Source organism: Dermacentor andersoni, chromosome 3, assembly GCF_023375885.2.
Source record: "Dermacentor andersoni chromosome 3, qqDerAnde1_hic_scaffold, whole genome shotgun sequence".
NCBI classification, from domain to species: domain Eukaryota; kingdom Metazoa; phylum Arthropoda; class Arachnida; order Ixodida; family Ixodidae; genus Dermacentor; species Dermacentor andersoni.
Window position 1 is genome coordinate 150,807,010 of NC_092816.1, and position 25,558 is coordinate 150,832,567.

The 25,558-nt window shown below is 47.5% G+C and overlaps 1 pseudogene; it reads left to right on the forward strand.

Moving 5' to 3' along the window:
• Position 1: 1 nt before the first annotated feature.
• LOC140216564 (uncharacterized) lies at positions 2-6,914 on the forward strand (annotated as a pseudogene).
• The last annotated feature ends 18,644 nt before the right edge of the window (positions 6,915-25,558 follow it).

Here is a 25,558-nt window from a genome sequence, read left to right on the forward strand (position 1 = left end):
TTCTTGTAATTGCATCACACAGGGTCAGTTGGATCGGCCTACAGGCACCCTGCAATGGTTAGGCGGCGCAGCGATCGGCTAAGCCATCAGCGCCTCTTTGTCAGTTCTGCAAAACACTGAGGCGGCCGCTACTAAGAAGGCGCACTTTTGAGGCGCTCGCTTGAACGATGTCGGTCGTTCTGCATTGTGGATTTAAAGTAATCGAAAACCTCGAGGCTCATTTCCGACCATCGACGCTTGGAAAAAGACGTCAGCTTTACGACAACAACCATGTATATCGTGTCCGAGAAGTAAACGGCACGGACATCTCAGCAAAGTGCTTGTCACAACAAAGCAAGCAGGCTTACGATGTCAAACTCCAAGTAAGTTGACAAATAATTATTTTATTGCACTTACGTGCACACATACGGCTGTAGAGGTTTTTCAACTGTCATTTGTAGCTTAATTACTTGGAACGTGCCTTGCATCTCTCACTTCTAGAAGTTTTGGCGACTTGTGAACAATAAGCAAGAACAAAAGGGAAGGCTTGTGCCCCCGTCCGTCTCTCTCTCTTTTTTGTTCTCATTTATCGTGCGCTAGGTATCAGAAGTGTACTTGCACCTCGCGTCCGTGCCAGTAAATGACAGGCACTTCTCACGCTTTCGTTCCCATTGATAGGGGCCGTATTCTGAAATGTTCACCTTCCGTGAAAGTTTCGCCCTGGCCATGCCTCCGCCAACAGCGCGCGCTAAATGGCTGCTTTGACAAAACCGGAAATTTACTTGCATCACCTAGTAGTTCCTGTCTACGTCATTTTAACGTCACGGTGATGTTGGGTGCTCCGGACACATACTGAATAAGCGAAGACGTCTTTTGGTGTTCAGTTGCTGGTGGAGTCTAGTAGAGGGTAGAAAGGTGGTAGCTTATAGTAGTGTTTTTGATGGTGTGCTGCACGTGTTGTTTCGAGGTGCTTATTTATTGATTATTGTTGCTGTTAGTTTGTGTTCCCTTGTGCAAGTGACAGGTGTGGGTGGCAGTGTTTTTGAGCAGCTGACAGCAGCGCCATGAACAACAGACTGCTCGCGTGGTTCCTCGTGCGACGGCGAGAACGACATACCCGCTCCAGCCATGACGCCTTCGCCGTGAGGGGAGAAGCCATTCGGCGGCATTTCCGGATGACGAAGAGTGCCGTCCGGCTGCTTTGCAGTGGGCTAGCCCACTTGCTGAAGCCGCTGATCGTGGGGGGCCTGAGCGTTAAGGACCAAGTTCTCTGTACCCTCAGGTTCTTTGCAACAGGCGGCTTCCAGTCGTCAGTCCTCAGTGAGGCGACCATTGACATGTCCCAGCCGTCTGTAAGCCACTGCATCGCAAAAGTCGCGCGGGCCATTGTTGTGGTTGGGAAGGAGCAAGAATGGGTGGCCTTCCCATGCACCCCCAGCAAGCGAGCTGCAATTAAGCAGTGGTTCTTGCAGCACGGCAGGCTCGGCGGCATGACTGGGTGTGTGGATGGCACGTTCATCGCCATGGTCGCCCTCAATGCAATGGTGGTAAGTTTTAAACGAAATTTCATGTAATGGAGCAACAATTAATGGACAGTCATTGGCATCACTGTCACACTATTGTCTGCAATGTGTTTCAGGTGTGTGACTCGGACTTCAAGGTCCTTTACGTTGACCCGCGGTTCGCTGGGTCGTGTCACGACGCGCACGTGTGGCAGTACGCGTCACATTGCTGACGCATTGTCAGCGGCCGCATTTCCATCCAAGATGGCGAGTACCTTCTCTGTGAGTAGTAACGAAGTTGCTCTCAAAAGAAAACTGTACTCGATGCGTGTGTATGATGTCCTATATTGTGTAAGATGTCAGAAATACTATGACTGCTATTTTTATATGTGCAGGCGACAGTGCCTACCCTCTAGAGCTATGGCTCTTGACACCTGCGCCCGGCCACCCTGCCCTCCACACACCGGAAGGGCGCTACAACGCTGCGCACACTTCCGCAAGGTCAGCGGTGGAGCGCTGCATCGGCATCATGAAGAGCTGCTTCTGATGTCTGCAGCGCATTTTTACGGCCCCAAAAAGGCAGCTACAATTCTGGCAGTGTGTGCGGCACTGCACAATCTGTGCATGGATGCAGATGTGCTGCATATGGGCCATGTGTACTCTGAAGAAGACGACAACGACGGCGACCATCCACACGCCTCAAGTAGCTCAGGATCACAAAGTGAAGCACCTCGGGCCAGGTGGGCACTATATTTTCGCGGAAGAGCAGCACGTGCAAGGCAAATCGCAATACTCTCGATTGCTCATAATCGGCACTTACAGCATGTACAGAGAGCAGTTTGCAATGCACGTCGCCTACAACGGTTGGCTGTAGCAGTTTTCCCAGCAGCAGTGGATTACACATGCAGTCATTGCCACTCCTGGCATGTGCTTCAACAACATATGCTGCCCTCCCTTGAGGCTGCCGTACACTAACACTCGCCCTTCTCCACTGGTAGTGTCGGTTTTGTGCCAGCCACTGCAATGTGCTGGCCCTGGTCATGTTGCGCTAGAAGCGCAAGTGCTTTCGTGCCAGACGCTACCATGTGCTGACACTTGTTATTGTGTGCTAGAAGTGAGCGTGTCTTCGTGCCAGACACTGCCGTGTGCTGACATTAGTCCTTCTGCGCTGGAAGTGTGCGTCGTCTTGTGGCAGTAGCTGCCTCCCCTTGCTGCTTCCATGTGCCGACATCTGCCGTCGCCTCCTTGCGCCCGAGAAGTGTGCATGGCTATGTGCCAGATGCTCTCACATGCTGACACTTGCTCCCCCTGTGCTGGGTGCGTTTGTGGTTTTGTTGCTGCCTCCCCTTGCTGCTCCCATGTGCAGACACCTGCCACCGCCTCCTTCTGCCCGAGAAGTGTGCGTGGCTTTGTGCAAGACGCTCTCACATGCTGACACTTGCTACTCCTGCGCTGGATGTGTTTGTGGTTTTGTTGCTGCCTCCCCTTGCTGCTCCCAAGTGCAGACACCTGCCGTCGCCTCCTTGCGCCCAAGAAGTGTGCGTGCCTTTGTGCCAGACGCTCTCACATGCTGACACTTGCTCCTCCTGCGCTGGGTGTGTTTGTGGTTTAGTTGCTGCCTCCCCTTGCTGCTCCCATGTGCAGACACCTGCCACCGCCTCCTTCTGCCCGAGAAGTGTGCGTGGCTTTGTGCAAGACGCTCTCACATGCTGACACTTGCTACTCCTGCGCTGGATGTGTTTGTGGTTTTGTTGCTGCCTCCCCTTGCTGCTCCCAAGTGCAGACACCTGCCGTCGCCTCCTTGCGCCCAAGAAGTGTGCGTGGCTATGTGCCAGATGCTCTCACGTGCTGACACTTGCTCCTTCTGTGCTGGGTGCGTTTGTGGTTTTGTTGCTGCCTCCCCTTGCTGCTCCCATGTGCAGACACCTGCCACCGCCTCCTTCTGCCCGAGAAGTGTGCGTGGCTTTGTGCAAGACGCTCTCACATGCTGACACTTGCTACTCCTGCGCTGGATGTGTTTGTGGTTTTGTTGCTGCCTCCCCTTGCTGCTCCCAAGTGCAGACACCTGCCGTCGCCTCCTTGCGCCCAAGAAGTGTGCATGGCTATGTGCCAGACGCTCTCACGTGCTGACACTTGCTCCTTCTGTGCTGGGTGCGTTTGTGGTTTAGTTGCTGCCTCCCCTTGCTGCTCCCATGTGCAGACACCTGCCACCGCCTCCTTCTGCCCGAGAAGTGTGCGTGGCTTTGTGCAAGACGCTCTCACATGCTGACACTTGCTACTCCTGCACTGGATGTGTTTGTGGTTTTGTTGCTGCCTCCCCTTGCTGCTCCCAAGTGCAGACACCTGCCGTCGCCTCCTTGCGCCCAAGAAGTGTGCGTGGCTATGTGCCAGACGCTCTCACGTGCTGACACTTGCTCCTTCTGTGCTGGGTGCGTTTGTGGTTTTGTTGCTGCCTCCCCTTGCTGCTCCCATGTGCAGACACCTGCCGCCGCCTCCTTCTGCCCGAGAAGTGTGCGTGGCTTTGTGCCAGATGCTCTCACGTGCTGACACTTGCTCCTTGTGTGCTGGATGCGTTTGTGGTTTTGTTGCTGCCTCCCCTTGCTGCTCCCATGTGCAGACACCTGCCGCCGCCTCCTTCTGCCCGAGAAGTGTGCGTGGCTTTGTGCCAGATGCTCTCACGTGCTGACACTTGCTCCTTGTGTGCTGGATGCGTTTGTGGTTTTGTTGCTGCCTCCCCTTGCTGCTCCCATGTGCAGATCCCTGTTCGTTCGTGATGTACTACGTAAGCGTATGCCACCGCGCATCATGCCTAATGCTCACTTCTCTTTTTTTTTTTTTTCGGCGTCATTTACAGGTGTCGAACGCACCTCGAACGATTCTGAAGGGGACATGTACTACATGCCGTTACGGCGCCCTCGGTGAATGTAAACACTGCACAGCGGTGGTGTTTTACATCAACCTGCATGAGGGCGTGTCGTGTACAAGCGGCCCGCAGTCATGGGGGAAACCATTGATGAAGCCCGACCATGACGACAAAGTGCCACTTAGAAAGCTGTTTGGAGGTAGGATGCTCACGCTTTCTGTTCTATGTGCTTTCGCTATCTTATTTAGTCTTTTTATCCTGGCTAGTGTTACGTATGCACCGCGAATCTTTTCTGTGCAGTGTACACGTGAATAGAAACAGTTGAGTTTTTCGTTAATGCATGATAGCAATCCAAATTTACGAAAAAGAACTCTTAATTACTCACGCAGTGTTCATTACTATACACATGCACATAATGACTATTTATTATTTCACAAAGTGCAATTAAAGCATGCCTTTAGAATTTTCTTGCTTGAACCAAAGATGGGTCACTTATGAGGGAAAGTGTATCCTTTTAACTGTGCAACCTGACACAACCAAGTAAGCATTGTTTTTCTTCCCGCTTCTTCTCTCAAAATCTACTCCTGTGCGAAGTCAAATTGGTCTTTCTGTGTATTATTTTTATGCCCTATGCTCTTTCACGTAATCCTGTTTGCAGACAACAACAGTCCTTCGTGGGAAACAAGCAGCCTGCAGAGCTGCCACCTACCTATGTCATCCAACATTTCGGGGGCATTGAATCCCCTTTTACAACCGCACTTAAGGAGATGGAGAAAAGCCAGGCGGAGATCAAGCATGGTGAAATTCTTCATCGAATTTTTGAAAAAGATCGAAGAACACTGCTGCGGCAAAAGCTTAGCATACTGCTTAAGTCACCACACAGACCACTTCACATGTTGGACATGTTAGGTGACTTCCCTAAAGTAACCATAGCCCCAAGGATCCATCTACAAAGGCTGACACCAGAGGAGAGGGCTTTTTACAACGATTTTGTTGTATGCGAGTCTGTTAATGAGCTATGCGTGCTGACTGCTGGCCAGTCAAGTTGTCTGAGGTAACAATGGTTCAGAAAGCATTGCATAGGTATGTTTCTGACATGTCAGTTTCGTTATGTTTATGTTCTGTATATATACATCTATGCAGGTGGCACAAAGAACGTAAAGTACATGTCAGCAGCACAGCAGCTCATACCATTTTGCGTACCCGCAGAGGCCCTAAAGAGATCCGTCACAGCCTTTCCAAGTCCAATTTTTTTTTCGTCCGAGGCTACAACATATGGTACATTAAGATTGTTGGATCTAAGCAATATAAATTACATGTATGTGCTCTATATTAGGAATACGTATGGAGCCAGTGGCCAGGAAGGACTTTGAGCAGCAGTGTGGTGTTACGGTGACAGAGGTGAGCACGTCACTTGCGTTATCTGGAGAGCTAAGTACAGCCTATTTGGTGATAACAAATAAAAAACATAACAGTTGGAATAATTTTCAACTATGCAATGTTTAATGTTACAGTACACGTCGTCTCATATCCTGCTGCATATTTTTGCAGACAGCCTACAGGTGAACTGACAACATATCAAAGAACATCGTCATCTTTTATGCTGATATGCACAGCATGACAGTGGACCGGAAAGGCACGAGAGAGGCAAGCGCTTGCCTTCATTGTGCCCTTCTGTCCATTGTTGCGCTGTGCGCCTCGTCATGGATTACCAACTATCCCAGTCTCGCACCCTGCTTCTTTTATACACCTTTATCAAATTGTAATAATGTTGTAAAACATACGTTTTATTAACCCTTTATACTGTCACCGTAAGTGCCCTGTGTACGTATTTTTCTTTGTCTCGTCCCTTGTGTTCTCTGGTGCTATTTTATTACGGATACGAACCAACTAGCCTAAATATACATCTTGACTATTAGTAAGCTCGAGGAAATGTTGGCAATATTTAGATAAGTAATGGGCACAGAAATAATCTGTGCAACAATTTTTGTCTCCGTAACCCAAATGAGCAAAAAATGACATTTCAGGTGGGCCCGCTACTTCATCCGCAACAGCCATGGCATGTGGAAGCCCTGATGGAATTCTTTCTCTCTCTGGCGAGACATGCTTGCTGGAGATAACATGCGCATACAGATGCATAGATAGAGAGATTTTTGATGATTCAGGGCACAGCATCGTTGACTATGTGCATCATGTTGATGGAAACGGCAAGTTGGGCCAGTTGGTTGGGGTTCATAGTAAGTTTGTTACAGCGCAACACAAGACAAGGGCAAAAGAAGGTATAAAAAGCATAGTATAAAGAGCCGTGTCGTCATATTATACCCTCTTTTGTCCTTGTCTTGGGTTGCGCTGTAACAAACTTACTATGGATACTATACACAGGTCCAGATGTTGATGTACCTGCTTAATGCAAAGCAGTGTTTCTTTTTTGTATATTCAAACAGAGCGTGACCATGGTTATCTGCAGGGATGATGCCTGCCTTCAAGAAGCTATTCCAACTCTTGAACAATTTTATTATCAGTGGATTTTGGATGAACTTGTAAGGCAGCAAAGTTAGTAGCATGAATGATGCCTCACTCTAGAGTGATATTTCTATTTACTGAATAGGGTTTTTCAACGCTTGGTATACAAGTAGAATGCATTTCATTTTATTTAAAAGACATCAGACTTGCTTTTTTCGATTTAGTTAAGGTAGAATATTTCGGGGTAGGGAGCTTGGGCAGGGATCAAATGCTGGAAGAGACAGTATAGTATAAAGACTAGTGCAAGTGACTGTTGCATCCTGGCGGCTGTACCATGCTGTACGTGGGTGAACATAATGTGAGACTGTTCAAAGTTTCAGGCGTTGGAACACGCCTCGCATTATATTCTGGTTCACAAAATGAATATAACAAATTTCTTTTTTTCTTGATTTTCCCTGGCACTTCAAACTACAGTAAGCTAAACTACTAGGCACCCCCGCAATCACTAATGTGCACGAAGCCATGTTTGATTGTGCTGCAGGCCTTTCTGCGGTGCTGCCTGTTCAATAACTTTTCTGGAATGGAGGACAAAGTAGCTCTTGCCGACATAACTAAGATGTCAACAGTGATGGGTACATTGTGGCTGCGCTCATCCTTTCACTGTATTTTGTCACGACAGTTCATAGTAACAATGAGTAATGGCCCCAGCGGGCACCCTATCTTGTACGTCGTTTCCTGTTTTGCCGCTGTCATCACATGCCATTATATGTGTAATTTGTTCTTTTTTTTTCCGAGAGACAAAAAGTCCTCCCTCATGTTATTTACTTGTAAATATAGTACACCGTACGGCATAAACGTTTTGGTGCTATCAGTGAATCAGACACATGACTTTGTGCTTAGCAGCAACACACCATAACCACTCCAGCAAAACGCCACGAGTAGAGAGATATATTTACAAGCGCTCTGCAGCGAGCTGCAACACAGCCAAAATGGTTTGAAGACCAGCATTACAATTCTCGTTCTCTTCTATACAGTAACTCATGCCGTCTGTCACAATGCTCACTGTGTAGTGATAATATTCACCGAGCCGAGTTAAAACAGCAAAATTTACAAATGCCATCACAACAGTTTCCGACTAGTGGAAGCAAGCCTATAAAGCAGGTATATTTTTACAGTGACTTGCAGCGACTTACAGCACGGCCTAGTCAAGAACCATGGATGCCTGAGATATCAAACTACGTAAAGGCTCTATGCAACTTGATTACGCATTGCAGGGCTGGCAGGTTCATATTGTACACAGAAACATTAGGGATTATTTATGTTGTTTACTTGCTTCTACCTGTCCTCATATTCATTTCACAGCAAAGCTTTATCATCTGTACTTCATGTAAGCCTCCTGTGATACAAGTCACCATCATCAGGGATATGTGGTGCTACAGTTGTTTTTTTTCAGTGGTATTAGTATTACCGGAGTGAATGCTCATCTGAACCTTCTATATGCATCATGTCATGCATGGTAAATTGGTGTATTTATTCTTTAGGCAATCAACCAGACTAGTCTCATTGTGCAAACAATGATCTTTGTTGTTTACTTGCTTCTGCCTGTCCTCATATTCATTTCACAGCAAAGCGTTATCATCTGTACTTCATGTAAGCCTTCTGTGATACAAGTCACCATGGTCAGGGATGCGTGATGCTACAGTTTTTTTTTTTCTTCAGTGGTTGCATTTCTACTGAAACTAATATTTCTTCCTCTTTATGCTGTTGCTTCTAGGTACCTGTACGGCCAGTCCGAGAGGCATTTCTCCGTGACAACAATGTGAGGACACTGAAGGTGATGCCTGGTTTGACAGAGGCACACCTTGATCCGAACTCATTTGAGAAAATGAGACTGTCTTATGCATTGCAACTTTTCGGACAAATGTCTTGAGAGGAATGATGTTCTACAAGAATGATATTGAGAGAAAATGTGGCAGCATCACTGCAACTCAGGAGTTCTTTGCGTAAGTAGGCATTTAGCAGTTTTTCTACATATTTGACAGCATAGTTCGATGATTTACATTTTTGCTGTTTGCTTTTGCAGAAGGATTGAAAAGTTGATTAGTCTCATGACGTCCCGGTAGGCAGCTCAGACACTGAGGCCAAATTCTGCAGATGCTGCCACCCTTGTGGACTTCCTGGATTATTTAAAGAGATGGGAAGCATGTAAGGGTGGTTTTGTTAGTGAATCGACATCAACGGGACTCAGAGTCACTATCATGAGTACACTTTCACTGTTACAGTACCTGACTCAGACTATTGGGTTCAAATACATGATGACGTCACGGCTTAGCACCGACCCTCTAGAAAACCTCTTTGGCATTGTTCGTCAGTCAAGTGGCTGCAATGCCCACCCCTCACCAGAGCAGTTCTTGATTACAGTTAATTGCCTTTCCTTTTATAACCTAGCCAGAAGCATTGATGGCGCTAATGCTGAGCCTGACATTGTTAGTGCACTGATTTGTGTTGATGACTGGGAATGCTCACATCCTGGGCCAAAAAGGATTGACGAGATGCTTGCTCAAGGCAAACTCGAGGAAGCAGAAATTTCTTTAAGAACAATCCCTCGCAGCAGTGCTCAACACTTCTCACTTTTGATTGAGAGAAGCGATGCACGACTTACATACTACACTGCTGTATATGTTGCACGAAAATGCGTGCTCAGCCTCAACTGTGCGTCGTGTAAGAAGATACTACTAATTGAGCCAGCAGCAGCAGCAGCTTCTGACCACCTCCCCTCTAGCTTTACTGAGCAATGCGACTGTGGTAGACTGTTGTACCCATCATGCTTGCACTCGAAAATATATTCACTAAATGTTTTAGTGTAACAGAGCTGCATGCCAACAGCATCTGTGATGTTGCGTCGCAAGTTAAAGCAAACTTTTTGAGCTCCAACAGTGTTGGTTGCGATCAGCACAGGAAACAAGTGAGTGTAAAAATTGTTTCATTTTACATACTCACGCACTTCCACTTTCTTGTTAAAGGCCTGAATAGCTCAAATGCCACAAAACGGCAGCGAGCTAAACATCTTAAGCTCAGCAGGAGCATGTGAACTGCGGTTCCTCAGTACTTTTTTCCTTCAGTGCTGTATATTTGAATTAAATAAATGCTGTTCTGTGTGTGGTAAAAGATTCCTTGTTTTTTTTGCAAAGTCTCCGCATAGCCCTACTTGCAAACAATATATGTAGTGTTGCATGCTCTCTTTCTTTTAAGCGTCCATAGAATTAGCGTTGAATCGACTTCATAAAACACATTCGATGCGCACACCAGAACGCCACTTGAGTGGGAGCATGCGGGAGTGCAGACGATGACCCAGGTGAAAGATACTGCAGCGCCACCTAGGCGTGCCTGGGATTATAGCTTCACAACGGCTCCAGTCCTCGCCCCACTACACCTAATCTAGTACTACACTATACCTTCGCCATGAGGGGAGAAGCTTTTCGGCGGCATTTCCGGATGACAAGAGTGCCGTCCGGCTGCTTTGCAGTGAGCTATCCCACTTGCTGGAACCACTGATCGCGGGGGGCCTGAGCGTTGAGGACCAAGTTCTCTGTACCCTCAGGTTCTTTGCAACAGGCAGCTTCCAGTCATCAGTCAGCAGTGAGGCGACCATTGACATGTCCCAGCCGTCTGTAAGCCGCTGCATCGTGAAAGCCGTGCGGGCCATTGTTGTGGTTGGGAAGGAGCAAGGATGGGTGCCCTTCCCACGTACCGGCAGCGAGCGAGCAGCAATTAAGCAGGGGTTCTTGCAGCACGACAGGCTTGGCGGAGTGATTGGGTGTGTGGATGGCACATTCATCGCCATCGTCGCCCCGAAGCTGCCTCCTGTGGAGAAGGCAACGTACTGGTGCTGGGAGGGCTATTACGCCCTCAATGCAATGGTGGTAAGTTTTAAACGAAATTGCATGTAATCGAGCGACAATTATTGGACAGTCATTGGCATCACCGTCACACTGTTGTCTGCAATGTGTTTCAGGTGTGTGACTCGGACTTGAAGGTCCTTTAGGTTATCCCACGGTTCGCTGGGTCGTATCACGACACGCACGTGTGGCGGTACGTGTCGCTTCGCCGGCGCATTTTCAGCGGCCACATTGCCGTCCAAGATGGCAAGTGCATTCTCGGTGAGTAGTAATGATATTGCTCTCAAGAGAAAACTGTACTCGATGCGTGTGTATGATGTCCTATATTGTGTAAGATGTCAGAAATACTATGACTGCTATCTTTATATGTGCAGGCGACAGTGCCTACCCTAGAGAGCCGTGGCTCTTGACACCTGCACCCAGCCACCCTGCCCTCCACACACCGGAAGGGCGCTACAACACTGCGCACACTTCCGCAAGGTCAGTGGTGGAGTGCTGCATCGGCGTCATGAAGAGCCGCTTCTGATGTCTGCAGCGACACTGCGCCTTCCATTACGGCCCCAAAAAGGCAGCTGCAATTGGGGCAGCGTGTGCGGCACTGCACAATCTGTGCATTGACGCAGATGTGCCGCATACGGGCCGCGTGTACATGAAGGAGACGACAATGACGGCAACCGTCCGCACGCCTGAAGTAGCTCAAGATCACAGAGTGAAGCACCTCGGGCCAGGCGGGCACTATATTTGCGCGGGACGGCAGCATGTACAAGGCAAATTGCAATACTCTCGATTGCTCGTAATCGGCACTTACAGCATGTACAGAGAGCAGTTTGCCATGCACATCACCTGCAATGGTGGGCTGTACCAGTTTTCCCAGCAGCAGTGGATTACACATGCAGGCATTGCCACTCCTGGCATGTGCTTCAACAATGTATGCTGCCCTCCCTTGAGGCTGCCGTACACTAACACTTGCCCTTCTCCACTGGTAGTGTCGGTTTTGTGCCAGACACTGCAATGTGCTGGCGCTAGTCATGTTGCACGAGAAGCATAATTGCTTTCGTGCCAGACGCTGCCATGTGCTGACACTTGTTATTGTGCGCTAGAAGTGAGCGTGTCGTCGTGCCAGACACTGCCGTGTGCTGACATTAGTCCTTCTGCGCTGGAAGTGTGCATTGTTTTGTGGGAGTAGCTGCCTCCCCTTGCTGCTTCCACGTGCCAACACCTGCCGCCGCCTCCTTGCGCCCGAGAAGTGTGCGTGGCTATGTGCTAGACGCTCTCACGTGCTGACACTTGCTCCTTCTGTGCTGGGTGCGTTTGTGGTTTTGTTGCTGCCTCCCCTTGCTGCTCCCATGTGCAGACACCTGCCTCCTGCCCAAGAAGTGTGCGTGGCTATGTGCCAGACGCTCTCACGTGCTGACACTTGCTCCTTCTGTGCTGGGTGCGTTTGTGGTTTTGTTGCTGCCTCCCCTTGCTGCTCCCATGTGCAGACACCTGCCGCCGCCTCCTTCTGCCCGAGAAGTGTGCGTGGCTTTGTGCCAGATGCTCTCACGTGCTGACACTTGCTCCTTGTGTGCTGGATGCGTTTGTGGTTTTGTTGCTGCCTCCCCTTGCTGCTCCCATGTGCAGATCCCTGTTCGTTCGTGATGTACTACATAAGCGTATGCCACCGCGCATCATGCCTAATGCTCACTTCTCTTTTTTTTTTTTTCGGCGTCATTTACAGGTGTCGAACGCACCTCGAACGATTCTGAAGGGGACATGTACTACATGCCGTTACGGCGCCCTCGGTGAATGTAAACACTGCACAGCGGTGGTGTTTTACATCAACCTGCATGAGGGCGTGTCGTGTACGAGCGGCCCGCAGTCATGGGGGAAACCATTGATGAAGCCCGACCATGACGACAAAGTGCCACTTAGAAAGCTGTTTGGAGGTAGGATGCTCACGCTTTCTGTTCTATGTGCTTTCGCTATCTTATTTAGTCTTTTTATCCTGGCTAGTGTTACGTACGCACCGCGAATCTTTTCTGTGCAGTGTACACGTGAATAGAAACAGTTGAGTTTTTCGTTAATGCATGATAGCAATCCAAATTTACGAAAAAGAACTCTTAATTACTCACGCAGTGTTCATTGCTATATACACGCACATAATGGCCACTTATTATTTCACAAAGTGCAATTAAAGCATGCCTTTAGAATTTTCTTGCTTGAAGCAAAGATGGGTCGCTTATGAGGGAAAGTGTATCCTTTTAACTGTGCAACCTTACATAAGCAAGTAAGCATTGTTTTTCTTACCGCTTCTTCTCTCAAAATCTACTCCTGTGCAAAGTCAAATTGGTCTTTCTGTGTATTATTTTAATGCCCTATGCTCTTTCACGTCAAACTGTTTGCAGATAACAACAGTCCTTCGTGGGAAACAAGCATCCTGCAGAGCTGCCACCTACCTATGTCATCCAACATTTCGGGGGCATTGAATCCCCTTTTACAACTGCACTTAAGGAGATGGAGAAAAGTGAGGCGGAGATCAGGCATGGCGAAATTCTTCATCGAATTTTTGAAAAAGATCGAAGAACATCGCTGCGGCAAAAGCTTAGCATACTGCTTAAGTCACCACACAGACCACTTCGCATGCTGGACGTGTTAGGTGACTTCCCTAAAGTAACCATAGCCCCAAGGATCCATCTACAACGACTGACACCAGAGGAGAGGGCTTTTTACAACGATTTTGCTGTATGTGAGTCTTTTAATGAGCTATGCGTGCTGATTGCTGGCCAGTCAAGTTGTCGGAGGTAACTATGGTTCAGAAAGCATTGCATAGGTGCATTTCTGACATGTCAGTTTCGTTATGTTTATGTTATGTATATATACATCTATGCAGGTGGCACAAGGAACGTAAAGTGCGCGTCAGCAGCACAGCAGCTCATACCATTTTGCGTACCCGCAGAGGCCTTAAAGAGATCCTTCACAGCCTTTTCAAGTCCAATTTCTTTTTCGTCTAATTTTTTTTGCTGGCCCGAGCGGCGAACCGGGCATGTTGCAGACAACATCTGCACGCGACATGGTGCACAGAATGCATTTCGCCGAACCTGGAGCAGACGAAATCTAATGTGATGTTCTTGTGTTTAGCGATCAGCGGGAGGTTTCAGCGATCAGCGGGAGGTTTCACTGCGGGGCGTTCGGTGTTTACTTTTACGGGAGCAATAATTTCGCGTTGTTTTTTATGTAGGTGCGACAATACCTACTGCGTTGTTCTACTCGGGAAGGAGATTGCCTCGCTCAAGAAGGCCACGTCTCGAAGATCCGGATATTATCTTTGCTGCACTGGGCAACGGCGATATATCGGACATCGACGATGACGAAGAAGAGGTAGACGAAGCAGGTGAGCTAGACGATGCAGTGGACGGCGACTGGGACAACCAGCAGGAGCTATCTGACTCGTCTGACAAGGAAGAGCCGGATAAAGAGAGCGCTCGAGAGTACGGCTCCTGGTGCAGGAAACCGATGCAAGCTTGAAGGATGCAAAGGCAAGCCCAAGGTGAAGTGCCAAAAGTGCAATGTGCACCTTTGCTTATCTGCAGCAAAGAACTGCTTTCGAGCCTTCCATACGCAATAGCCTAAGCCTTTGCTAGAAAAAGCTCCAAACAACTGTTTCTGTTTGAAAATAAACTTCAGATTGCAACTTTGTGTTTTGATTTCTGACAACCTCCAAGCCCTGATGTCCTATATATAGGACATGATCCAATCTCGAACACCAATGAGTCCAAAAGGTAATATTTGATTGTAACATGCTTTTTGTTGGGTAATTAGAGTACCTAAGGCAAAAAAAAAAATTTTCCGCCCCATAAAAATAATTCAGGGCTGAAAGGGTTAAAAATGGATTACTCTAATAACACCATTTCAATCCTTTAAGCCGATTTAATGGCTTCTTAAATAAATGTTTGCTCCTTCCACGAAAACGAGCTAGCAGACATACAGCAAAGCAGCTAGCAGTCTGACCGTTGTGTGCCGGTGCGTGAGGTTTGAGGCGTTGCCTTTTGTTTTAGCAACTGTGCCAATTTACACTTCATGCCGAGTCTGTGTCTCGTCATCACGAAACACTCACCATGCGTCGCTGCTGCGTGCTGCACTGTAAATCAAGCCAGAGAAAGAAAGTACCTGGTGTATCTTTTCACGAACTTCCAGCTAACAGCGATTTGCTTGAACGGTGGCTGGCGGCTCTTTCAAGAGAGAACGGGACCCCGAACTTTACATCAAACCACACTGTCGTGTGCATTGAAAGGTAGATTTCCAGGAGAACTAAAGAATAAGGCGGCTTAAACCAGATGCCGTACCCAGTCTCTTCGGAGACCAGACACCTTGTACGGAAGGTGCTGAAGCTGTACCAACTGCAGGCGTGAAGAAATGTAAAAGAAAGCCGTCACCGACCAATGCACCCACATACACACATGGTTGCGCGCCGCTCTCAGCTGTGGGCAGAGTAACGTCCTGAGTACACGACTCATTATTATTGAATGCAGACTCCGAAAACAGACAAGTTGGAGCCGATAGCGAAAGTCATACCCAAGCTGACGATTCCTTAACAAGCTCCGCTAAGAAAAGCTAGAAGTCATTTATCGCTTCAAGACGAAAATCACGTACTGCAACCAGCAAAGTCGCCATGAACGAGGATCCTGCACAAGAAAACGAACGCTTCACTTGCATTGCTTCGCCAACCAGCCCTCCGGTGCCCTCTGAAACACTTGCACTTCCTTCCGAATCTGTCATAAATGAGCCCACGCAATGTCATGGAGCGCTTGCAGAAGTAACTGGGCCAGGCTTTGCAGATGGCAAGGAAAAACGAACATCGAGAGTATTTGCCAAGAGATCATGCAAGACGCAGACGTCATCAAGCTCATCAAGCTTTCTTTTTGTCGAGCGCAAACGGTATCGACGAAGAGACCGCAAGTTAAAAGAAAAAAATGAAAGGCTAAGCAGAACTGTTGATGCCTACAAGGAAGAACTTCGGAGGCTCAAGTAGGAGTGCTACGTCAGTCAATTTTTAGACGTCATGGCTGACGCGGGAGAGGGCATCCCAAAAGCAACTTTGCTGGTGGACCAGGTAAAACATTACAAAAGAAAAAAGCCGCAGTGGTCAGAGACCACACTCAGGCACTGCATTGTAATGCGGCACCTGTCCACAAAAGCGTATGAGTATATAAGGAGCGAAAAACTCCTTGCATTTCTTTGCAGAACAACACTGCAAAAGTGCATCGGCGCAACATCAGGTGAAGTTGGTTTTAGCGAGCTGGTGCGTTGCCGACTTGAAATAGAGATCCAAGCACTGGACACACCACAGTCCAAGGTATGCGGACTTATCATCGATGAGATGAGGATACAAGAAAAGTTGACATACCATAAACAAAGGGATGCTTTTGTCGGTGATGTTGATCTGTGCCCTGACCTTGGGCACCTGGTTCCTACACCAGAAAATCAGAATTTGGCAAATTCACTTCTGTGTTTCTGCTTTGTGGCCTGCACACAAGGTTTAAAATTCCCATTGGTTATTTTTTCACCAGATGTTGCACCGGAGTGCAGCTCGCCAAGATCATATGCCACATCGTCAAAAAGGCAGCAGATGTAGGCTTCGACATCATCCGCGTCGTCAGTGACAACCACAAAGTCAACGTGGCAGCAATGGACAATTTGTGCGGAGGAGAAGCAGACATACGGGCGCCACATCCTGCCGATCCATCGAAAGACATCTTTTTGGCCTTTGACCAAAGCCATATTATAAAAAATATCAGGCCGCCATTTTTGGCAAAGGATTTTGGAGCAAAGAAGGAGGTGACAGCAAAGTACGTGAAGACTCTGTACAAGATGCAGAAGCACTCAACTGTACGGCAAATCAGGTTTCTCACACGGAAACACGTGTATCCCACCCACATAGAAAAAATGAATGTGAAGACAGCTGTGCAGCTGTTTTCACCTGCAGTCACAGCAGCACTGAAGTATCTGAAAGATCAGGCAGGTCATAGTTGTGATTTGGAGTTTGCGTTGGCGGAGCCGACCATCGGGTTCATGGAGGCTATTCACAAGTGGTTCGCTTGCATAGATGTGAGCAACCTCCAGCAACACATTCACTGCAACGATGAAAATGCCCACCAGTTTGACGAAATCAAACACCTGAGGCTCCAGTGGCTTGAAAATGATTTTCTCGACTACGTTGAAGTGTTGAAAACTCAGAGCCTTGCACAAAGCTTCCTTAGCAACGAAACGCATCATGCGCTCGTATTGAGCACCAACACGAATGTGCAGTGCATTCGCTACCTGCTGACTGAAAAGGAGTTCAAGCTCGTGCTCACACACAAATTTTCGAGCGACCCTATTGAGTCACTGTTTGGATTTCTGCGGCGTAGCTCCGGCTGCAATGACACACTGGATGTGAAGAGCGCTGCTAACGAATTAGAGAAAATGATCAAGACCGGCATCGTTGCTGCTTCCAACCAAAGCACCGTTAGAAGCTCAGCCACGTTCGCACCACAAAAGCTTCTGCGATCACACCAGAGCTCCGCCAACCTCAGCAGCAGCACAAAAACGATCTTGGACGCATCTGTGCAGATGCTAAAGGAGCACTGTTCATCACAAGCACCATGCGCACCAAATCCAGACAACGCCAGCCTTGCAATGGTGGGTGGATTCATTGTAAGGGCGGCAAGTGAGAACATTCCCTGCACTAACTGTGTTGCTGCTGCAAGGACCAAAAGCCAGCACCCCTCTCCTCGGACTTATCGCGCACCAAAACCGTGGTGGCCTATTCTACCCAAATCACGAACTTGTGAAAATTTTTGTAGGGCTCCGAAAATTTGTCGACAGCATTCTTTCGCACAGAAAATGCATAACTAAACCACTGTAGGTCTGCGTGGAAAGAAGTGTAGAGGTTCTCATGGGACTACCAATCCTGAGCTGTGGAAACACCAACAGTGATCACTGCAAGAGGCTTCTGGTACTAATAACCAAGAAATTCATGAAGCCACTTCTCACCACATACACGCTGGGAACTACTGACAGGAATGCTGTTGTCAAGATGCTGCAGCGAAAGCCATTATCGCGAAAAGTGTTGAAGTTGTAGGTGTCATGCGTTAAACTTACGATATTCATGCGCGGATCCAAGGTGGATGTACGCATGTCCTGTCGCCCGCCCTTAAAATTTGCGTGCACAGCGCCGGCGTACGGCACGTGGCAAACGCATGTCCTTAAGCCTTCCCAGCTGCTACTGTATTTTTTACCGAAGCGACAAGAAAGGGTCAATAATCGTTTAAAACAACCCGCCAGCATGTAAAAGACCCATCACTGTTGTCGTTATTCACCATATCAAAGTCACAACCCTATGAAAAAAAAAAAAAAGAACACAGGATCCGCACCTGGCGATATGCCCTGCGTCTGAAGTGAACTTTAGGAGAGTTTGCTGTTGGCTATGTGGTACATGATTCTGAAAGCAAAAACACCGCAAGGAACAGGACGGGAAAGTGAGACAAGCACAACGCTGACTTACAATTTTGTGTCTGTGCGCGCCAACCTTATGTCTCGAGAGCAATGGCATAGACTTTCGGACGTTCTCTAAGACTTGTACGTAGAAATGATGAGCGTTTGCTACAACTCCAGCAAGTGGATCTGAGAAGTAACCGCCTTGCTTTACGCTCTGTGCAATCTCTGCAAACCTGTTGGGTGCACACCTGGCATACCCTGTTAATGCGCCAGAAATATATATTACTGTGACGCCTGTGCCTTCGCAATGTAGTTTGGACACTGTAGTCCCATCGTGTGTGGGGAACTGAACTCGTCTTCAAGGACTCAAGTGCCTGGCGGACAAGGTGACTCGTCAACTCCTTTGACTACATCGAGACGCTTATTTGTTATTGGTGGAAGTGCCAGTAAACTCGTATGTGTGTGCCTCGTCCAGGCAGAGCATCTCTCGGCGAAGCACTCGGGGTTGTCTTGTAGTGCACAACAACACGCATTCGTCCATTTGTGCATCTATGAATAGAACCAAAAGACGAAGCTTTCCAGTGCAAGGACTCCACCAAGTGTTCGGCTCTATGTGAACATAGTGTGCGAGGCTGCTGTAAAAACGTAATCATCATTTGCACGTCCTATGTATGAATGAACTCATGTCTTTTACATACCCAGCGCTATAAATATAGAGGTCGAATCCAACTGATTAGCTTAAACTTCCGTGGAATTGCAAAGGAGGTCGAGCGAAAAACACAAGAAAGAATGTGATGCTCATTGTGGAGTTTATATATACCGTATTTATTCGCGTATAACCCGCACCAAAATGTGAAAAAACGCGTTTAAAAAGTGGGGGTGCGGGTTATCTGCGAATTTTTTCCTTGGGAGGGGGGGGAGGTCGGCTTCACCGCAATGTGCGGCGGCCTCCCCGTGTAGTCCGCCATCCCCATCGTCATCGACGCTTGTCAAGCCGATGAAGGGCCAACGAAAGGCCAGCATTGTTGAGCCTCGCGTTAGGCACTGTTTAGTGTACTTACCCCAGTTTGCACTGTTTGCCTGCTTTGTTTTGGCATCATGAGTGCGACTCGACGGCAGTGTTTCACAGCGAAAGAGAAGCTAAAGATTATAGCCGCTGCCGAAGAAATCGGCAACAGAGCTGCTGCAAGACAGCATGACGTCGACGAGTCGTGCATTCGCGACTGGAGGAAGAAAAAAGAGAGTCTCGAAGCAACGAACCGGGACAGGCGAGCGTTTCGGGGTCCAAAGACTGGCGCGTACCCCCACCTCGAGACGCAGCTTGCGAAGTTCATTGAGGAGCAGAGAAGTCGTGGCCACGCTGTTTCGACTGAGATGGCGCAAATGGAAGCCCTGAAGTTGGCCCGGGAATTGAACATTCCACGTGAGTTTCGTGCAAGCCGTGGATGGCTTCAGCGCTTCATGCGAAGACATGGATTTTCTATGCGGCGGCGAACAACCATGTGCCAGCGGCTTCCTGAAGCCTACGAGGAAAAGTTGTTGAACTTTCAACGATATGTGATCGCACTTCGGAAGGAGCACAGCTATTTGCTGTCTCAGGTGGGAAATGCTGATCAAACACCTGTGTACTTTGAGGTGCCGATGGACACGACCATGGAAAAAAAGGGCTCCAAATCAGTCAGCGTGCTGACCGGCGGAAATGCCAAGCTGCGCTGCACAGTCATGCTATGCGCTTTGGCTGACGGCACGAAACTGCGCCCGTATGTCATTTTCAAACGCAAGACGCTACCTAGCATTCCACTGCCCCCAGGAATCGTTGTGCGTGCGGAAGAAAATTCGTGGATGAACAGTGGCCTAGTCGGTGACTGGCTTCGAGTAATCTGGGAGCGAAGACCAGGTGCCTTGCTGGCATGCCGGTCGATGCTCGTACTAGATTCCTTCAGAGGCCACTGCACTGATGCAGTGAAGGCTCGCCTTGCCGAGACCAGCACCGACCTCGTCATAATACCTGGCGGCATGACGTCCATGCTACAGCCACTCGACGTGTGCCTGAACAAGCCGTTCAAGGCACACGTGAAGCGGCTGTATGCCCAGTGGATGGCCGACGGCATTTACGCCCTCACACCGACGGGACGCGTGCGAAGGCCTGATATTCCATTGCTGTGCCAGTGGATCGTGGATGCGTGGAAAGCGATACCGGCCGTTTTGGTGCGCAAAAGCTTTAAAAAATGTAATGTAAAAAATGTAATGTAAAAAAGTAATAGTTTGGATGGTTCCGAGGACGACTACCTCTTTGAGAGTGGCGATGAAGCCTCGGATGGCAGTAGTGAGAGCGGCGACGATTAAGGATCGGATAACCAGTGACGTGGTGGCGGTCGTTTGAATAAATGTTCTGAAAACGAAATGATCACTGAGTGTGAGTTGCATCTTTCTAGCGCTCATTTTTTTTTCAGGTAAACGTGCGGGTTATACGCGAGTTTTTTTTTCCGCCGAGTTCAAAGTTGGGGGTGCGGGTTATACGCAGGGGCGGGTTATACGCGGGTAAATACGGTAATACCAAGCTTTTCACTGAACGCATAACAACAGCAATATTTTTAGTTTCGTGTGACATAGTGCCGAGTATGATGCTCTCCCGGAGTTATGGCCATGCTGTTGATATCAGTTACCTCGTCTATCGACGCGAACTGAAATTGATATCCCCGAAAGTGGTCGAAGACTTGCGTACGAATTCCTATTCCTCTCAAGCAGACACTCTTGCCGAGCAAGCACCGGGCCGCCGGTCTTGAAGTCGTCACTTCCGCCGTCACCGGAAGTGGGTTGGCTGCGAGCGCTGCCTTTCGGTGACTGATTAAAACTCTCATTTATTGACACCTTCATTTACACCATTGATGGCGTGCATGAATGATGGCTGTCACGATGAAACTACACAAAGTGATTCTTCATCACTAAAGTGAATCAATCTCAGTATCTCCTATAGTTATTAAATTATAGTTAGTGAATAGCCATCTGAATTACATTTCATTTCATATCTATGACGCTATTCTGCATGAAAATTCGAGAACATCGCAGTGAGCGCATCACTAGTGATGACTAAAAACACAGCGGTATCAGTTGGCAGTGGTAACGCAAAAGTGCTCATCGTGCTACAGCTTCATTGTTACTACTGACGGCACTCACGAGGGAAAGCTGCCTCAGGGATAGTAAAATAGGTGAATAATATTCACCAGTGACTGAAGTATACGAGTTTATAGTAGGCATAGTGAGTCACTCGTTTCATCGTATTTCATTGGATGTATATGACGTTATGTTGTGCAAAATGCCAATAACCTCAAACTGCGCATTGTATTTCACTTGTGATCACTAGTGACTCGACCATATCAGTTATGCAATTTAATGGTATTCATGACTGTTTTAGCGGTACCAATGACAAGGTCTTTGAGTGGAGGCTGCGGATATCGCAGTAGAAGTGAATCGTATTCGCTAGCGACCGAAGCCTCCCGGCGAGGGCCTAGTGATTATAATCGAATCAACCTTTATTGTTTCGTTTGATAGCCATGACCAAATTGCATGTGTACCATTAACTCGACATACTCATGCTGACGTTTCCTCTCAATTAATTTGGAGAATGTTCATCTTCTGTGTCGCTCTCCTAACAAAGTAGAAAATAAAGGAAATTGGCTGGGGCTTAGCTAAGCTAAAGCCTGGATATCTCGAAGCGAAAAGGTTTGGTGATGCTTATGGTTTAGCTTATGGTTATGCTTTATGATTTAGCCTATGGATGCTTACGGTTTAGCTTACGGTTATGCTTTATGATTTAGCCTATGGATATGCTTTATGATTTAGCCTATGGTTATGCTTACGGTTTCACTTATGGATATGCTTTGGTTAGCTTATGGTTATGCTATATGTGTGCCTTGTGTAGTTATGCAAATTGCTAATCAATGATATATACCATAAGTTATGCAGGATTATTAAATTTCTTTATTCATGATTGTTGGGCACATTGTCTTGCGATTTCTGTACAGCCATAAACACAGCTCTCTGGCAAGCGGTTATATAGTCAGCCTCTGCGATAAACACGCGCTTGCGGCGAACGTGAAACGATGACGCATAGCGCGGCAGTGGCCACCTGCGCTGACTCCGAACACGCTTACGGAGCCAATTCCGACATATGTCAGATGCCACGTTAAGATGTCACGTTAGCTTGGTGTAATGTCTAGTACACGGAGTTGAGCGCTTTCTACCTTTTTATTTGACTGTGAAACATGCCTGCGTTATGCTTTAGAACTTATTTTAGCTGTTTGCGTGAGCTATTTCAGTCAGGACTATGGAACTGCATGCTTGCTATGCCCGAACTTGCATGACAGCTAACGTATCGTGGCCGCTCGCGGCAGTGATAATGCAAGCTGTTCACGGGGGCAGAAAGAGTTGAACAGAAAGGGAATCGAAGGGGCACTCAATAAAACCTCGTCCCTTGTCTAGCGTCTTGGCGGGTCTCCGTTGTTTTTCTGCCAGGTTGAATTTGGACTTGTAGGCTCTGTTCTAATGCAGAAGAAAGGTTGAAGTGCTAAACTAACTGATGAAGCGATCTTGATAAACATTCGTGCACGTGAAAGAATTTGTTTTATTTCTCGCATATCGTGTAATGCTAAAATGTCGGTAATGAGCAATTTAACCTTATTTTCCTTTAGGTTAGCGTAAATTGCATTATTTAGTAGAAATGAGAAATTGTCTTTTTTTTTTTTTGTGCTGGCCACTCCACCAAGTTAAATCAGGACATTCTTCTCGAGACTGACCAAAATGGTGACAATATATCACTGTGGTGCCGTCAAGCAAATGAAGCAACTGGCTTTTGTGTTTTGTGCGACAGCAGCATTAACTGCAGGCAGCACGGCGTAACGGCTATAAAGCGGCATGCCACCACAAAGCGCCACGTTGACTCTGCCAGTCAGCACCGAGACACTTCAGGTGCCCTACAAACACCGAAGACTACTCAGCCAACTCTGGAATTAGCAAGCCAACGAAACATTCCACTGAATGACCAAATGACACACGCAGAGACACTTTTTGTCCTTGGTATGACACTAAAGGGCATTCCGTATTCGTGGGCAGACACAGCAACTGACTTGTATCCAAAAATGTTCCCGGATTTAGAAATAGCCAAGAAATTTTCCTGCAGGAGGTCCAAAACCTCTTAAATTGTTTCTGACGGCCTGGGTTCATACTTCAAGAAGCTTGTGGTCGACGAGCTCAACAAGGCAGATGTGTTTTATTCTATTGCCATAGATGAAACCCCTATTCCAGAGCAAAGGTGCCAGCAGCTTGATGTGGTGGTTAGATATTTCTCTGACAAAGCGCAGCAGGTAGTAGTGAGCACCTGCAGTCATACCGGCTGGGTTCCGCAACAGCAGAAATTTTGGCAGGCGAGATCCAGAAAGCAATGATGGACCTTCCACAGAAGAACTTCATTTGCTTTTTTACCGATGGTCCAAATGTAATGAAAAGCTTGAAGAAGAAAATGCAAGAGGCTTACCCGAATATCATCGACTTAGGAGAGTGCTGCCTGCACAAAGTGCAAACTCGTTTGCTCGAGGATTGAGTGCCTTCGGGTCGGACATTGAGGGGTCTGTGATAGATGTTTATTACTTTTTTAAGAATTCAGCTGTGCAGAGCGCAGCAATTAAAGCGAAGCAAGTGACACTTGGTCTTCCTGAAACTGTATTTTTGCGCCATGTGAGCTCAAGGTGGCTCACTTTGGGGCCTGCTGTTGATCGCTTGATAGAGCAGTATCCTGCTGTGAAGAAAGTCATGTTGTCAGACACATGCTGTCGCACAGTAGGCCAGTTGCGTGAACGACTGAGGAAGGCGTTCTCTGACAAGACCTTCTATGCCAAGCTCCTCTTCATTAGGAACGTTTCTGAAATTTTGTTTCATTCCTATCACTCTTACAGGGAAGTGAACCACTGGTGCATCGACTTTATGAAGAGACGGTGTTTCTAGTTCAGAAGCTGCTTGGTCGCTTTATGAAAACCGAAGCTTACCGTACAGTTAACGGCAAGGACCTGCCACGTTTGGATATTCACTGTTCTGCAATGTGGAAGGCTGTTGTAGAAGTTGGTGGAGACACAGAAGCAGCTATGTCCCAACGGGAACCAGCCCAGGAAAAGGCTTTTCGGTTGGGTGCCCGAAGTTTCTACTTAAAAGCCACTGAACACCTGATATCACAACTGCCCTTTGGGAACATGGCACTGTGGAGCCTATGTTGCCTTTCTCCTAAGGCCAGTGAGGAGGAGTCATCAGAAGCTGAAATGAGGTGCTTAGCTGCAAAGTTGCCTCAGGTGATACAGCCAAGCGAAATCTCAACCCTGATGGATGAGTATACAGTTTTTCAACTGGAGAGAGTTGAAAGTGCTCCAAGGGTTGATAAATATTGGCAGGTCAACTTTGACTTAAAAAAGAGTGATGGCTCGCACAAGTATCCACTACTTAATAAAGTGGTAAAGGCTTTGCTCAGCATTCCCCATGCAAATGCAGATGTCGAAAGGGGCTTTAGTGAGGATCGTAGACTTCATGACAGGGCGTGGCTAACGGTAGAGAGCATCAATGGGATACGTCATGTTGTGTCCTATGGCAAGCGCTTCAAGAGTGACCCCAGCCATTTCAGCATTACGCCTGAGGTTGTTAGAGTTGTGCGGAACGCAAAGAAACTGTACTCTGAACGCATTGCTTCTGAGGAATAGCAGTCAGCGAAGCGGCAACGCAAGGCAGATGAGGTGGGCTCAAGCAGCGGTGATCAAGCAGACCTTCAAAAGGAAGTAGAAACTGCAAAGAAGGTGCTAACAAATTCTGAACTTTTAATTAGCTGTGGCCTCAAGTCAAAGGACTTTGCTGACATTGAAAGTGGCAATTCTCTTTTGGCTGAGGGCAAATCTAGACTTGCAGTGGCCCTTGAAAAGATGGCTGAAAGTAAAAGAAGAAAAGTGGCTGCACGCACGTGAAGTACTTTTGCGGGGGTTTCACAGTAGTTTTGTGGACACAAGCCTGACTGATATCAGTTGAAACTTGTGTGAATTTTCTTCATTGGACTTTTTAGTTGGCAGTTTATTAGAGCACATAACCAGAATTTTCTTCATATTAATTGCTGTGCTTCTGTATATTCATAATGTCTGCTTAAATATAGTAGATATGTTTTCATGAATGGGGGTTCTTTGTCAAGGTGCTATTGTTCCCGCTGTGGTATGTTTAGGCCCGCACAGTTAGTCATGCAGTTTCACTCAAGTGAGTGTATTCTCTGCTTTTTTTTTCCTTTTTTCTTAATGGTTTTTTTCTCTAGTCAAGCTGCCTCACTCATGACTATACACACAGTTGTTCACTAGTCCTGCTGTTGCACTCAA